The sequence below is a fragment of the Pan troglodytes genome, chromosome X (genome assembly GCF_028858775.2).
Source record: "Pan troglodytes isolate AG18354 chromosome X, NHGRI_mPanTro3-v2.0_pri, whole genome shotgun sequence".
Classification (NCBI taxonomy): Eukaryota; Metazoa; Chordata; class Mammalia; order Primates; family Hominidae; genus Pan; species Pan troglodytes.
The window spans coordinates 6855504-6866515 of record NC_072421.2 but is presented as its reverse complement, the minus strand read 5'-3'; the positions used below and the strand labels follow the sequence as shown (position 1 = coordinate 6866515).

At 38.9% G+C, this 11012-nt stretch overlaps 1 pseudogene; it reads left to right on the top strand.

Moving 5' to 3' along the window:
• The first annotated feature begins 1455 nt into the window (after positions 1–1455).
• Positions 1456–2066, top strand: LOC465475 (small ribosomal subunit protein uS7-like; annotated as a pseudogene).
• The last annotated feature ends 8946 nt before the right edge of the window (positions 2067–11012 follow it).

Sequence of the window (11012 nt, the reverse complement as noted above, 5' to 3'; positions counted from 1 at the left end):
TCCAAAGCACAGAATTATGTAATAGAATCCAAAAGCACAATATTTCTCATCTTGAGGAATGAAAATAATGAATTCTGGTAAGCTTTACGTTCTTACTTCTAGTAAAAGAATTCCTGCACTAATATGCTACACAAAAAGTCATATGAGCTTCCAATATGCAAAAGAAATGCATTCAAACATTAAATTTACATAATCCCCTGGTAGGATTTACCTTAACTGCATTGTCCACAAATGATCAAAAGTACTTGAGCAAACTAGCCCCGTATGAAAAATATAATACTACTAAAACCTAATGAACCTTTATATGCAACCTTTTCTACTCCCTACTTCCACTCTGGAAACCTGGGATATACCTGAAAATAGATAGTTACTGATTTCTTGGAAGCAACGAATTGATTGTAAAGGTTGCGTATTGAGAATCACACATATGTCTGGTTCCACATGCTTTGAGATAGTTATGGGGACTTAGGCAATTCACTTTAATTACTGAGTCTAATTTTCTTTCTTTGTAATAAGAGCCTGCAAGGACTAGTTGTGCTTCTGATGGAAAATAAAGTGAGCTGTGGAAGTGACAATAGTATTGTAAGAGTTGAGTGATTTCTTCACCCACATGCTGTCTTTTAAACCTACCAGAGTGGAAACTATTCCGTTCTGCTACTGTACAAAAGCAGTCATAGATGAGGAGTTCCAATAAAACTTTATTTACAAAAGAGATGGTCAGTTGGATTTGGTCATGGGTCAAAATTTATCAACCCCCTTTTAAAGGATGGAAAGCAAATTGTTCAGTCATACCTTACTTGGGTTGCTAAACAAGATTTTGAACACATACTAGGTGTTCTTGTTCTAGTGTAGTGAACGTGTTCTTGTTCACTACACTAAGTCCACTGTAAAAACTTTGGAAATTTATTTTAAAAATTAAAGAAAATGACCACCTTTCATCTTCTAGAGATCTTCCATCTTCCAGAGATAACCACGAATAATACTTTTGTATAACTCTCTTTAGTCTTGGTTAAGTAGACTTTAGTGCATGGTTAAGACTGTGTTGGTGGTAGATTCCTGTCTAGTCTCTGATTCACTTAACACACGTCATAACCACTTTTCATCACTATTAAAATCCTTCATGGACATCATCTGGATGCAGCGATTTTGCATGCCCTGGAGAACATAGGTCAGCTATTTTGCCTCAAGATGGGACTAAATTTGAAGTGCAAGTTGAAATACAGCTCCGGGTGGGACCATATCCAGTCTAGCTCTCTGCTCTCCTGTCCCTAGCCTGCTGTCCTGCCCTTCTCCTGAGAGGTCTCCTTCAGAAACTCATGTCCATTGATGATTTACTGGGTAAAGAAAATGTGGTGCATATACATAATAGAAAACTACACAGCCGCTCTGCCTTTCTGTGCCAAGGCGGCGCGTGGTCCACGCCGAGCGACAGAGATTCTCAGGCTACGCTCTCAGGATGACCGAGTGGGAGACAGCAGCACCAGCGGTGGCACAGACCCTTGACATCAAGCTTTTTGGGAAGTGGAGCACTGATGATGTGCAGATCAATGACATTTCCCTGCAGGATTACATTGCAGTGACGGAGAAGTATGCCAAGTACCTGCCTCACAGTTCAGGGTGGTATGCCCCCAAACGCTTCCACAAAGCTCAGTGCCCAATTGTGGAGCCCCTCACTAACTCCATGATGATGCATGGCCGCAACAACTGCAAGAAGTTCATGACTGTGCGCATCGTCAAGTATGCCTTCGAGATCATACACCTGCTCACAGGCAAGAACCCTCTGCAAGTCCTGGTGCATCATCAACAGTGGTCCCTGGGAGGGCTCCACACGCATTGGGCGAGCCAGGACTGTGAGACGACAGGCTGTGGACGTGTCCCCACTGCGCCATGTGAATCAGGCCATCTGGCTGCTGTGCACAGGCGCTTGTGAGGCTCCCTTCCGGAACATCAAGACCATTGCTGAGTGTCTGGCAGATAAGCTCATCAATGCCACCTAGGGCTCCTCTAACTCCTATGCCATCAAGAAGAAGGAAGAGCTGCAGCATGTGGCCAAGCCCAACCACTGATTTTCCCGGCTGCTGACCAATAAACCTGTCTGCCCTTCAGGGCAGCAAAAAAAAATAATAATAAAAGAAAGAAAGAGAGAAAGGAAGAAAGAAAGAAAAAGAAAGAAAGAAAGAAAGAGAAAGAAAGAAAGAAAGAAGGAAGGAAAGAAAAACGAACTACAAAAATAAAATAAAATCAAGTCTTTAACTGCAATATGGATGAAGCTGGGAGCCATTGTCCTAAGTCCATTAACTCAGAAACAGAAAACCAAATACTGTATGTTCTCACTTATAAGTGAGAGCTAAACAGTGGGCACACATGGGCATAAAAATGGAGATAATAAACACTGGAGACTCCAAAATGGAAGAGGGAGGGGCGTGAGGTTTGGAAAATTACCTATTGGGTACAATGTTCACTATTTGGGTAATGGGTATGCTAGAAGCTGAATCCCCACCATTATGCAATATACTCATATAACAAACAAGCAGATGTACCCCCTAAATCTGAAAAAATATATAATAAAACCTGCTTTATATGATTATTTTGAAAATTAAATGAAATAATACATGTGAGGTGTTTAGCATTATGTCTAGCACATACAAAGGCTTTAATAAATATTAGTATTATTATTACTGAAAAAATCTAATGCACAAGAACCCTTCTCCAGGCTCTTCTAGAAAACTTGACCTAAGACACTGGGTATATACATTTTTAAAAATCAGTTTGGATCTTGGTTTTATGATCCTAATTTTATAAAATATTAGTTCTAAAATTCTTTATTTTTAGTTCTGATCATTTCATATAATTTGAAAATGAGCTAGAAAGAAAAATCTTTATGATTTCCTAAGAAAAATCTAACAAGTTGCCATAAAAGCTTATTGACCTAATCTCTAGCTTTTGGTTTGAGAAAAATCTGTTTACTGAGACAGATAATGGCTCTGTCTCCTGCGTATTCAACATCATCTGACAGTACATTAGTAAACTGCAGGCTTTATTGTTGGGAAAAACAAACTCAAAAGATTAAAATAAATATAATAGCCAGAGACCAACTTAATTTAAAAGTACCCCATGGGAGAAACATAAAAGTGGAATGTTTAGTTCTTGATCTTCAGTACAGAATACAAAGAATGTTAAAAGCGTGGGAAGGAAATAAAACATCTCCACAGTTAAAAAAATATGTCTACCTACTGCATTCAAGACAGAATGTGATCTACCTTCAGAATCCATTGTTCCCAACTCCACATATTTTTTTTAAAATTTTGAGACAGAGTCTGACTCTATTGCTCAGGCTGGAGTGCAATGGTACGATCTTGGCTCACTACAACCTCTGCCTCCTGGGTTCAAGCAATTCTCGTGCCTCAGCCTCCCCAGTGGCTGAGATTACAGGTGCGAGACACCACAACCGGCTAATTTTTGTATTTTTAGTAGAGACGGAGTTTCACCAGGTTGGCCAGGCTGGTCTCGAACTCCTGACCTCAAGTGATCTGTCTGCCTTGGCGTACCAAAATGCTGGGATTACAGGTGTGAGCCACCGTGCCTGGCCCAAACATTAACTTTTTAAAGGTATTATTTCCCCAGCTCTTACTAAGTTAACTATGCTAACTAGGTTTTGTTGTTGTTGTTTCTTTTAATGTCTTCGAATAGAAATTTATTTATCCAAGCAAGTAACTTTGATAAATAAATTTTTCACTAACGTTTTAAACAAAAGGAAGGCATCATTTATTATGGTGACATTTTTCATAACGGGTTTTTAACTCATCTGAAAACAAACCTGAGCCTCATAGAAGGTCTGTTCAATGCAGTGGGGGTCATTGTAATGTCCATCCCCATTGATGTTGTATTAGTCCATTTTCACGCTGCTGATAAAGACATACCTGAGATTGGGCAATTTACAAAAGAAAGAGGTTTAATGGACTTACAGTTCCACGTGGCTGGGGAGGCCTCACAGTCAGGGAGGAAGGCAGAAGTTTCATCTTAGATCACGGCAGGCAAGAGAGAATGTACCAGCAGGGGAAATGCCAGATGCTTATAAAACCATCATAGCTCCTGAGCACTCATTCACTATCAGGAGAACACTATGGGGGAACCGCCTCCATAATTCAATTATGTCCACCTGGCCCCACCCTTGACACGTGGGGATTATGACAATTCGAGGTGAGATTTGGGTGGGGATACAGAGCCAAACCATATCAGATGTGTTACCGGCAGGGTTCATTTGAGGTCTGCATTTCTTAAGAAGTTCCCTTGGCTACTGGTCCCAAAAATGCAGTGCTAACATACCTTGCCAAAATTCATAGAAAAAAAAAAGGCCTTAGGTGTATCTATGCTGGTAACTTTTGTTTTTGCTTGGTTTTCTTTTTGTAGTGACCGTCTTTTCTCTTATTCAGCATGACCCTGATTTCAACCCTGCCTACTGTCAGTAGTTTTGAAATTAAATAAATCCATGGCTATCCATGGGAGCAATTTTGCTCTCAAGATGACATTTAGCAGAGTTAGAGACCATTTTTGGTGGTTGCAGCCTGGGAAGCTGGTGAATCCTACTGGAATCTAGTGGGTAGAAGCTAGATAAGCTGATAAATATTCTATGATAAACAGGACTGTCCCTTCTCTTCGCAAGAATCATCCACACCCAATGTCATTGGTACTGGAGTTAAGAAATCATAGTTTAAAGCATTTGAGGTGTCTGTTTGCAAGTCAATATTTTCTTTAAATTAGTCACAATCATCGTTACCACCCATTAACTGTGTTGCAGGAAAGATTGAATCAGTGCTTTAAACCAGTTATTCTTGGGCATTTGGGGCACAAGGCTGAGAAAGGTTTAGAACCCTAAGAACAGGGGCAGAAATTAATTGACAGTATCTTCTTGAATGTCCTCTGCCCCTCTATTGAGTTTCCATCACACACTTTTAGCCCCCTGAGGAAATCCCCTCCTCAGAAACACCAAATGTATTGTCTTTAATGAGTTTGGTCTAGAAATTAAAACCAACAAGAAAGATGCTGTCTTGAATCTGTTTATATGGGTGTTGACGTAGAAGAGTTTAGAATGCCAAGAATATGTGTTGAAAGATCAAAAGCAGGCCCCAGACTGGAAACCAGCCAAGCCTGGATGCCCTGGAGCTGGAATCCTGCATGGCTCATAGACAAAAGTGGGTTTTTGGATGCTCTTAAATGAGAAATCATTTTTTACCAGTAAAAGAGAAAAAAGTACCAAGTAGAGAATAATGGGGATACTACCTAAGACACAATTCCCTTGGAGCACAGCTTTGCTTCAGGTTGACCTTTTGTATAGAGTATAGACCCTGTCTTCTCTGGCAAGTGATGTAACTTTCCATCAGCTTCCTTCTTTGTTAATTTAGTTTTTATTCCACCTGTTTCCCTTTAATACTGTCTCTCTCCTTTGGATGTGATTACCTTAATATTGAATCTAGATGGTGGACTTAACTTTTTGGTTGCATTAATCAAAATTTCCATGCAAATTAGTGTAAAACACAATTATGCATGAGTTTCCATCCAGGGTTTCTTAGGTCACCTATTTGATGGCCATCTCTGAATGTCATTAGCGTGAAGCTCAGTCTTTAAACACTGGCATCTAAGAAATACAACTATACTTTTTAAACTCTAATTTTCTAGTTAAAGTGAAATGGAGAAAATATCATCCCAGTTCATTTAGCAAACCAACCATTGCCCACAGTTTTCCCTGGGGTGCTTGTAAAATGCAAAATCTTCCACAGAGAGGCAGTGGTACTTTCTGGTCTTCAGCTTCTGCGGCAATGAATCTGGACTTTGACTTTGGTCCATGTAAGGAGATGAGATTTGCTTTGTCCTGCTGTGGTTTCCAGTTCTGATTTGTGTTGAATGTCAGGAAATGGGAGGCCACCCATGGCCCTCTTCACCTGGGCACACCTTGCAGCCAAACCTCTCTAGGGCCATGTCATCTCCCTGTTTTTTTGTTTGTTTGTTTGTTTTTGTTTTTTTCCCCAGAATCAGAGAGCAGGACCAAGTCCTTTTGCAACACTGAATGTCCTCTGACTTTCTATCCATTTCCTGCTGTACACTTTTAGTTCCATGAGGAAAATCCTTCCTCAGAAATACAAAGCATATTGTCATGGATGGGTGTGATCTTCTAGAAATTAAAGCCAACCAGACAAGTGCTCCCTTGAATCTGTTACATGGCTGTTCCCTTAAAGCCAATGTTTCTATCTAAAAAATCGGTAAGAGAAAGAAGTAGGTTAGCTAATCTTTCAAAAATAAAATATTGCATAAAAACATACCATCTTAGGATAGTTTCTTTAGCCTTTTGCAGATTTTTTTTTTTTTTTCAGATAGAAGCATCTTACTGAGATATTGGCTTTTCTGGCTTCACGGCTGTGTTTTGGGAAATACGAACTTTCACTGAACAGCACTATTCTAGCTGGGGTGTGGTATTACAAAAATATCTATTCTTTAATACATGCATAATTTTCCCCGCTTTTTACAACAAACATAAATGCTCATCTGAGGCCAAATTTTTCCCTAAAGGAGAAAAGCTGCATGTTTTTCAGCCCTGTTGTTTCCCATGGATGCTCTGATCAGTTCAAAGAAAGTTTAGTTGGATTTACTCTAATGCATGAATTATCTCTCTTCTGCCTCTGCAGAGCTCTATATTTAGTAGACTGCTATAAGGCTGTCGGTATTTCCACAATCCTTTCATTCTCCTCATTTGTATGATTGCAAGTGCCAATGACTTCTTGGCATGAGGAAAGCTGTAAATCTCATGAGAATCAATGCTGGTGGGTGTACACTCCCAGATTTGAAACCTAGTATCTTTCCCACATGCACAATTCTGTGCTCTGACAACTTCATTTTATTTATTTATTTTTTTTACAGATTTTGTATTGGGACACCCAACACAGGACCTCACAGTTATAACTTAACTGGAGTTACAATATGGATTATGGAAGCTTCCTAGATTTCCCTTTTTATCAAGATAGTTATTCTTTCTTTTTTAAAGTATGTATTTAGGGGGTACATGTGCAATTCTGTTACATAGATATCTTGCACAGTAATGAAGCCTGGCTTTCAGTGTAGCCATCAACTAAATAGTGTACTTTATACCTATTAAGAAATTTCTCATCCCTCAATCCCTTCATAAGCCTCCAATTTCTATTATTCCACTCTCTTTGTCCATGTGTACATTATTTAGCTTCCACTTGTGAGTGAGAATATGCAGCATTTAATTTTCCTTTCTGAGTTACTTCACTTAAGATAATGGCCTCCAGTTCCACCCATGTTGCTGCAAAAGACATGATTTTCTTCTTCTTATGGCTGCGTAATATTGCATGGTGTATTATACCACATTTTCTTAATCCAGTCCACCATTGATGGGAACCTGGGTTGATATTATATCTTTCCTATTGTGAGTTGTGCTGCAATAAATGTACAAGTGCAGGTATCTTTTTTATACAACAATTTCTTTTCCTTTGGGTAGATACCCAGTAGTGGCATTGTTGAATCAATGGTAGTTCTATTTTTAGTTATTTGAGAAATCTCCACAGTTTTCCATTGAGGTTCTACTAATTTACATTCCCACCAACAGTGTATAAGCATTCCCTTTTCTTCACATCCTCACCAACATCTGCTATTTTCTGAGTTTTTAATTACAGCCATTCTGACTGGCAAAAGATGATATCTCGTTGTGGTTTTGACTTGGACCACAATGGTGATGATTGTGGTCTCTGATGATTTGAGATGATGAAGATTTTTCATAGACTCATTGGCTTTTGTATGTCTTCTTTTAAAAAATGTCTACTCATGCCCTCTTGCCCAATTTTTCATGGGGTAATTTGTTTATTTGTTGTTGAATTGTTTTAGTAGACTTCATGAACAGGCTTTGTCTATGTGGTTTGACTTCAGTCAATGGTGCTCAGACTTGCTTTACATTCAACACCAAATTTTGGGGGGAACTGGTCGAGTTCATCTCCTCCCAACTACACATTCAACGACATCACACTGATCACTTGAAATCAGTCTCAGTGGGAGTATCTACACCGTAGAAATTGACAAACATTGCAAATCAAACCTCCACCCCAAGTCCTCTGGAGAGGCAGTTACTGAGGATTTACTAGCCCTATATTGCCTGCGTTTCTGACACAGCAGGAGTGATTAAGAATAAGACTGAAAGTAAAAATAGCCTTGTGTGGAAGTACAAAAGGACTGAGATTCTGCTGAAGATGCCAACAGCAGAAATTCTCACTGCCAATGTGTAAAATTGGCAAGATGGAAAAGTGTAAAGATACACCAAGTCCCAAAGAGGATACATCAATCACTACAGAAGAGAGAGAAGAGGTATTCAAGATGCACCCAAGGGAAGACTTCGAGGCAAAAAATTACCTACCCCTGATCAGATTTGGTGCAAACGTATCCTTCAATGACTCCAGTTTTCCTGCAGTCTCGAATGTCAACATCACGGCATAGATTTGTATAAGTAGTGACATTTCGTTTTCACGCATGCGAAATCAGTTATTTTGAATTATACTAACAAGGTACTGTGTGGTTTGTATGTGTTATTCCTATATTCAATACATATAGAAGGCTTATACTGAAGTGGAAAGATCTGCTATCATCTAGTACTAATTCTTCTTTCCAAATCGCTTTAAACCGTTATCTTCCTTGTATTCGCTTCTGTATTTCTGCACATATAGACTGTCAATTGTTCTACAACCAAGTCTGCCTTCTTTCTTAATGTCTACTTTATATTCTGTTCTTCCCATCTATTCTACCTGTAAATATTTCCTAAGATTACTCTAATTCTAGTTTATGTCAATGCTTTAAAATATTTTACATACACCTGTTACTATTAAGTACATTTTAGGTGTTATATCAAGTCAATATTCAACCAGATATATCTGCATTATAATAAAAATCATTGAACCTAGGGCAAGGACTCCAAGGCAAAATTTCCTGATTTTTTCCAAACCTATTATCCAAGAAAGTGGGAATGATTGGTGAATTTTAAAGAAAATTGAAGTCTCATGAAGGAGTGTCTTGAGGTGCTAATTTGGAGCATTTTCCAATTTCCATGATGTAAATATTCCTATCATGTCTGAATCCAAGTTGCAAAATGTTGTTATTGAATTTGGAGATGGGAGGAGATGACCCCAGTTGGTTTCCATGAACCAGTTCAAGCTAGCTTCAGCCAACTGTCCTTACAGAAGGGACATTTCTTGGCTTGTTTGCTTTTAAGTTTGTTTTTTCTATGTTCATTTCACATAATTAAATTTACAATATCTAATATTCTCATTACATAGAATTGAATCTAATAATTGAGATTTCAATGCTTCATATATTTTTAAAAACCCTTTTGCTTGTATATTTCTCTTTACCTCTCAGAATCAAAGCCATTTCTTTTGAAAACATTAAAATTAAATTATCTTGGCTGCCCAGACATAGAAAGGGAGTTTAACATTAGACATAAGTCAAATCTAGGAGCAGCAAGGATGATTCACCAGAACACTGAGTGTATAAGGACTTCTAATTCCCACATTTTCACACTGGACAAAAACATCTCAGGGACACCTGTGTCACTAAACTGTAAGCTCCGCAATGGGCAGATTTTCTAAATTTTTCTTCATTCCTACTTTGAATGGAACGAATGCTGACCCAGAACACAACTTTCTTATTCATTTTGATTTTTTTGTTGTTGTTGTTGTTGAGACGGAGTCTCCCTCATGTCGCCCAGGCTGGAGTGCAGTGGCGCGATCTCGGCTCACTGCAAGCTCCACCTCCCGGCTCCATGCCATTCTCCTGCCTCAGTCTCCCGAGTAGCTGGGACTACAGGCGCCTGGCTAATTTTTTGTATTTTTAGTAGAGACGGGGTTTCACCGTGTTAGCCAGGATGGTCTCGATTTCCTGACCTCGTGATCCGCCCGCCTCGGCCTCCCAAAGTGCAGGGATTACAGGCGTGAGCCACCGCGCCCGGCCCCATTTTGATTCGTTAGCATTGAAAATTCCCCATTCATCTGTTACCTCCCACAAAAAATAGCCTGCCTAATTATTTTATCGATTTTTTCACCCTAATTCTCTCAGAGACATCTACATGTGCTTTTGATGAGTGCAATTTAAATATATTCATGGCTGATCAAGCCCTGTGACAGGCATTTTGGGAGAGACCCAAGCAAGTACATCTAGCCCTTGCAGTCAAGGAGTTTAAATCTAGAAGATAAAATAGAAGATTGCTTTATAATTAAATGATAAATTTAACCCCCTTCCTTTCATCTCAGGGTAGCTTATCCCAATTAATGTGCACATTATGGCTACTTATCACTCAACAGAAAAGAGAGTTTGATTTTCAATAATGACTTAAATGTCCACGCTAATTCTGTGATGTTCAGAATTGACTCTAGGCTGATTGTATTACAGCAAATTAATGACAGCATAATATTAATGACTTAAGGGTAACTGATGGAAAAGGTCAGTCTAAATTAGTGAAAAGTATGAATTTCTACAATGCTCATTGAAAAATTAAATGCTTAAAATATTTGCCCATAGTGCTGACTATAATGAACAAACATGCTCATTTATAATTATTGAATTAATTATAGTCAAATCTATAGGCTTTTCTTTCTTTTGTTTTAAACTTTCTCACCTGACCTAAGCCAATTTAGCTGTTCATCAGTTCCCAGGTTCCTTGGACCATATCAGGAGGCTCCCAATATAAGACCAGCCCCAGAACTTGGCTTTCTAGGGGATGCTTTACTATGGAGATCAACCCTACCAACAGAACAAATATTTATTAGCCTACAGACACACTGTGATAACCTCAAGAATAGTCTCCGTACACAGGAGATTTTCACAAAAGATACCCATTGACATAGAAAGAATGATATTCCAAAGTCAGATTTATACATGTTTAAGGTTGCTTTGGACAAAAGTCTCCCCTGGAAGTGTAGAGGGTGGCGAAGGGTGGGCTACATGGGACTCACTGGATT